Below are 6,002 nucleotides of genomic sequence, written 5' to 3'. Positions count from 1 at the left end.
GACTACTTCTATCAGAATCATTATGGGAACTTGATAAAAATTCAAGTATTTTAAGACATGCTATCCTGTTGAAGTTAAATGTCTCATTTTGTGTCCTTGGGATCTGAAATGAAATTTTTTTGCAATTAAAAAAATGGAATACACAAAAAGAGTGAATGAAGATGAATGTGCACATGTCAAAGGGTGACAAGCAAACACGTATGTACGTACCACTACGACCAAGAGATGGAGCATTACTATTCCCACCAGAGCCCATCTGGTCACTCATGCAGAGAAGTCAAGTAAGTTGTCTTCACGGGCCTTCTAATAAAGAGCTGTCTGTAAACCTTGTTTATTTTCCAGAAGGATGCCTAAATATGACCTGAGACTTCACTGAACCCCAGCCCTTGTCAGTAGCCCAGGCCACTTATAAAATCCCTTTAGGAAGAGTTGTATTATCTACTCCAGAAGTTCAATAATGACCTGGGGAAAAAACAGTGATTCTTTCTCCCCTAGAGACCAGAGAGGTCCCACCTCCTCTTCCTGATCTTGTTTGTGAGCATTTTTAAAGGCAAGTGGCAGAAATGAGATCAAAGATAGGTAAGGAAGACAGGTCTTACACCTTGAGAGTAGGTGCCAGATCTTTGGGAAGAAGGGAATTTTTCATCTGACTCCTGGTCTCTGAAGTGGGTGTGGTTTGTATTATACACTACTTCCAACTTTTTTCTGGCTGACTGGCTGACAGTGAAGCATCGAAGGCAACTGCCAGGGCTTTTCCTCTCAAGTAGATATCCTTCCTATTGTCTATAAATCTGAATTTGAACTAACTCATTCATTTGCCTAATATTCTGGTGAGAAGGAAGCAAACGGTTGATTTGGGGAGGTACATAAGCACTTTCAGGATATTGGCAAACTTTCATTTCCCTCATAATATTTCATAGTCTGATTGTCTTAGAAATAGGTTCAAATCTGACTTTTGGTAGTATTGGTTCTCAGCAACCAGAACATTCTTTGAATTTCCGAGACTGGCAAGGTTGCCATCTCTTACACTGATACCGTGATAGTCAAACCAAGACTAATTAACAGGTTGAAAAAAAAATCAGGACAGTTCACCTCTGATAACCGTACCATCATCTTTCCTGCTCTAGGTGAATGACATAGGGAAATTATGAAGTAGAACTGAAGATCATTTACAAATAAAGGTAGGGACTACTTTGAGGTCCCTACCAGCTCTCAAGCACAATGGTTCTTTGAAAATTTACGTGTGCCTTGGGTAATTTTTTGTCACTTCTTATAGAGATTCTTTTTGTATTAAGCTAAACAAAGACCTAGGGATCTTCTTTTTATCTTTTACTTGCTCAACTTTAACAGAACTAGAGACCAAAAACAAACGTTTAAATTAATCCCAACATTAGGAAGTAGTTTCTGCAAAGATTTTATAATAGCCACTCTTCCCTGCAAAGAGGAAAGGGACATTTGTAATGTCTTTTGAAATACCTTTTATTTTAGCCATAATGATAATGAAAATTTCACTCCTGAAAAAAAAAATGTATGCGGTGGCTTTTCAAGCTTTGCTGCTATTGAAAAAATAATTTCTCTCAACAGACTAATCTTTAAGTCTTACTTGAGAAAAGTACAATGAATTGACTGGAACTCAGTGTTCCATTCTCTTGTCACTGGCAGGGACTCTTGGGGGTATTGTAAAGAAAAGAAAAGGTTGATTCAGTGATTGAAAAGCAATAGTTCAGAGGCACCTGGGTGGCTCAGTCTATTGGGCCTCTGATTTGATTTTGGCTCAGGTCACAATCTCACGGTGCATGGATTTGAGCCCCACATTGGGCTCCACTCTAGCAGTGTGGAACCTGCTTGAGATTCTCTCTCTCCCTCTCTCTCCCCCTCCCCTCCAAAATAAATAAATAAACTTTAAAACAAGAAACAGCAGTGGTGCAATCCTGAAAAGAATGAGCAGATGACACCAACTTGTGGGGCAAAGGCTGGAAGGTGAATCAGTCCTACTTTGAATTGTGTTGTGAAGAAATTCAACTCACCTTCTCAAATGAACGTTTCAGTCTGTGAAAAGGATGTTTAAAATCACAGTTTGTACTTAAGAATGCTATTACTATCTTTCTTTAGTCCAACTTGCATGCAACTAAAATTTATTTAAGTACCAGGACATTGAATACAATCATGCTGAAAACCCAAAAGAAGCGGTAGTAAATACAGAATTTCGAACGCATGGCAAAAACGAACTTTAATGCTCCTTCTCAGGTCATATTTAATATTTAGATATTTAGAAATAGTCACGTGAAAGCCACTTAAAAAGCAGCAGATTCAAGGAGTTGTTTTTCATAGAAGTTTCTGTCATTGTTTTGTCAAGGTGTGTGGATGTTTTCTACGTTGCCATGAAAATCACTTTATGCTCCCGGGCAGAAAACTGAACAAACAAGTTCATTTTTCCCTTGCTACAATCTCATAAGGGCCTGCTTCTCCTTATTTGTTTGAGTTCCTCTTATTTAAGTGGTCTAGTCATTTCAGAGTTAACCCTTAGTTTTCCACTTGCATGATCTATGGTGGTGTTCTAGTAGTATTTCCCAAACTCTCTTCATCATGAGAATCTCATAAGGAACTGTAAATACCCAGAGTCAAGAGCTCTATCCCAGACCTACTGAATTAGAATCTTCAAAGTAAGACCTGAAAAATCCAAATTTTTAATGGATATCCCTGATGATTCTTATGTCTGTATCTGGGAAACATTCTTCGAATAAAACTATTTAGCTATTCAGTAGGTTTTCATTCCCAGAAAGCATTGACTGAACCCTGAATTTTTGGAAGAGTTTCTCCAGTCTGCAACCATTTTTCTCACCTTTTCTGGAAACTTGGTCTATCATTCAAACACTTTTCCTGTCTTCAGCCTCCTACTCTACTAGCTCCTATAAGAGTCCAATCTCTTCCACCTTGAAAAAAAAAAAGCTAACAAAAATTTATTTCTTAATCCTGTATCTCCTGCTAGGCACAGCCTTATTTCACCTCTTTTTTTCACAGCAAGATCCTAGAAGGGATAACCATCTAGCTCTCTCAATCCCTGTGCAACAAACTCTTATCTGGCTTTTCAATCTGCTCCTATCAAAGTCAGTACTAATCTCTTCACTGATATAATAGGGGTAATTTTGAAATATGAAACCAGCATGTTTTTATTTCTAATGATCTCTAATTCCTACTTGTCCCAGGGCTTCCCCTCTCAACAATTTCTTGTTTGTGGAGACAGAGAGAACCTAGGTGAGAAGAATGAATTATAGCTCAGTTTCAAATTTCAAGCCAGGTTTATCTGAATCCACAGGAAGACCATGGTTTTAGAAGGCAGACTATGTAAAGAAAGTAAAGCACTTTCCTGCATTCCAAAAATTCCCCTAACACAGCAAGAGCTTATAGTGTGTAAAAGACAGAGGATGGAAGGTAAGCCCAAGGCACACAGTTGGGGGGAAGTCTGTCCTAGAGCAGAGAGGAGGAACCAAGAAAGGAATGGCAAGATATTGGACACAAATATCCTCGCCACTTTCTGCTTTGGGGTCAAATATTATAGGAGGATCACTGCAGCAGAATCACTCAAATAAGAGTGCAGGAAAGAGGGAAGCATAAGGGTTAAGATCTCCCTTCCCCCGAGGTTCTCACAGAAGACGGGTTCAGCATTCTCTCATGAGGTGTGGGAGCGGAAGAGCAGCATTGGAAAAGAGGACTGAGGAGAGATTAGTGAAACAGAAGTGGCCTAGAACAGGAATTAGGGCAACAAAAGTGTGGGGATATTAGGACCAGACACAATGGCAGATCTACAGGTGTCAGTAGTTAATAACATGATACCTAAAAAAGACAAGGACCAGGTATACCAACTTCACTGAGCAAAGGTCATCCAGAAGACCTCCAGCCAAAAGGGACCAACCAACAGCATGGGGACCACAAGACACCTACTGCGTCCAAATGACACCAGAGGAGATGACAAAGGGCAGTCTGAAAGGCTGAGTAAATATGAAAGTACTTAAACTAAAAAGAAATGCTTTCAATTATTAAACATTTTTTTTCTGTTATCAGCAGAAATGGTGACTCAAGCGCAAGAGTAAATCAATATTAGATAATAAAGTTAACTTTTTTGTGCATGTGAATTATAGTATCAAAATCTCAGCCTTGTTACAGTACTAAATGGGGTGAAAAATTCAATCTCTTTTCAGCATTGACAGTTGACCGTTCCTTAATTCTTAAGTCTCTTGTGGTTTCATTATATCACATCATATTGTTTTTCCTCCTATTTCTCTGGCTCTTCTTTCACATTTTTAAAAAATATTTTTTAATGTTTATTTATTTTTTTGAAAGAGAGACAGATGGGAGCAGGGGAGGGGCAGAGAGAGAGAGAGAGGGAGACAAAGAATCTGAAGCAGGCTCCAGGCTCTGAGCTGTCAACACACAACCTGATGCAGGGCTCGAACTCACAAACCATGAGATCATGACCTGAGCTGAAGTCAGACACTTAACTGACTGAGCTACCCAGGCTCCCCTCTTCACGTTTTTTTTATGCGATCTTCTTCCACATGGCCCTTGCAGGTTGTTATACCATGGATTCCATACTGACTCTTTTTTCATTTTAAATACTTTCCCCAGTGACCGCATCCTTCTTATGATTTATATGGTCATGATTTCGAGTATACATTCAAAGACTCAACCTGTTTCCTGAGGTCCACTTGTCATCTTCAGTAATATCTCTTAAGCAGTTCCATTTAGAGTTCTTTATATTTCTGTCTTCCTGTTCTATTGCAAGAGGGTTATTGAAATTTCCAATTATAATTTTGGATGTGTCTATTTCTCCTCTCAGTTCTATCTATTTGGCTTCATATACATTTAAGCAAAAGTATGCTTTTGCTGCACCAAACTAGTCTGCCTTCAGTTTCTCCCTCCTTTCATCCTACACTCTGCTACCATTGGTTTATGTTACTAATCTCTGAAAAGTTTTCAGTGATTCCACAAAACACACTGAATAGGGATTGCATTGAATGTGTAGATTGCTTTGGGTAGTATTAACATTTTAACAATATTTATTCTTCCAATCCATGAGCACAGATTGTTTTTCCATTTCTTTATGTCTTCTTCACTTTCCGTCATAAGCTTTCTATAGTTTTCAGCATACAGATCTTTTAGATCTTTAGTTAGATTTATTTCTAGGTATTTTATGCTTCTTGGTGCAATTGTGAATGGGATCAGTTTCTTTATTTGTCTTTCTGTTGCTTCATTATTGGTGTATAAGAATGCAACTGATTTCTGTACATTGATTTTGTATTCTGCGACTTTGCTGAATTCATGTATCAGTTCTAGCAGACTTTCGGTGGAGTTTATTGGGTTTTCCATGTATAATATCATGTCATCTGAAAAAAGTGAAAGCCTGACTTCATCTTTGCCAATTTTGATGCCTTTGATTTCCTTTTGTTGTCTGATTGCTGATGCTAGAACTTCCAACACTATGTTAAACAACAGCGGTGAGAGTGGACATCCCTGTCGTGTTCCTAATCTCGGGAAAGCTCTCAGTTTTTCCCCATTGGGGATGATATTAGTTGTGAGCTTTTCATAAATGGCTTTTATGATGTTTAAGTATGTTCCTTCTATCCCGACTTTCTTGAGGGTTTTTATTAAGAAAGGATGCTGAATTTTGTCAAATGTTTTTTCTGTCTCGATTGACAGGATCATATGGTTCTTATCTTTTCTTTTATTAATGTGATGTATCACATGGATTGATTTGTGAATGTTGAACCAGCCCTGCATCCCAGGAATGAATCCCACTTGATCATGGTGAATAATTCTTTTTATATGTTGTTGAATTCAATTTGCTAGTATCTTATTGAGAATGTTTACATCCATATTCATCAGGGATATTGGGCCTGTATTTCTCTTTTTTTGCTGGGTCTCTGTCTGGTTTAGGAATCAAAGTAATGCTGGCTTCATAGAATGAGTCTGGAAGTTTTCCTTCCCTTTCTATTTTTTGGAAC

The sequence above is a fragment of the Prionailurus viverrinus genome, chromosome C1, assembly GCF_022837055.1.
Source record: "Prionailurus viverrinus isolate Anna chromosome C1, UM_Priviv_1.0, whole genome shotgun sequence".
NCBI lineage: Eukaryota > Metazoa > Chordata > Mammalia > Carnivora > Felidae > Prionailurus > Prionailurus viverrinus.
Note: the sequence above shows the minus strand (reverse complement) of the source record.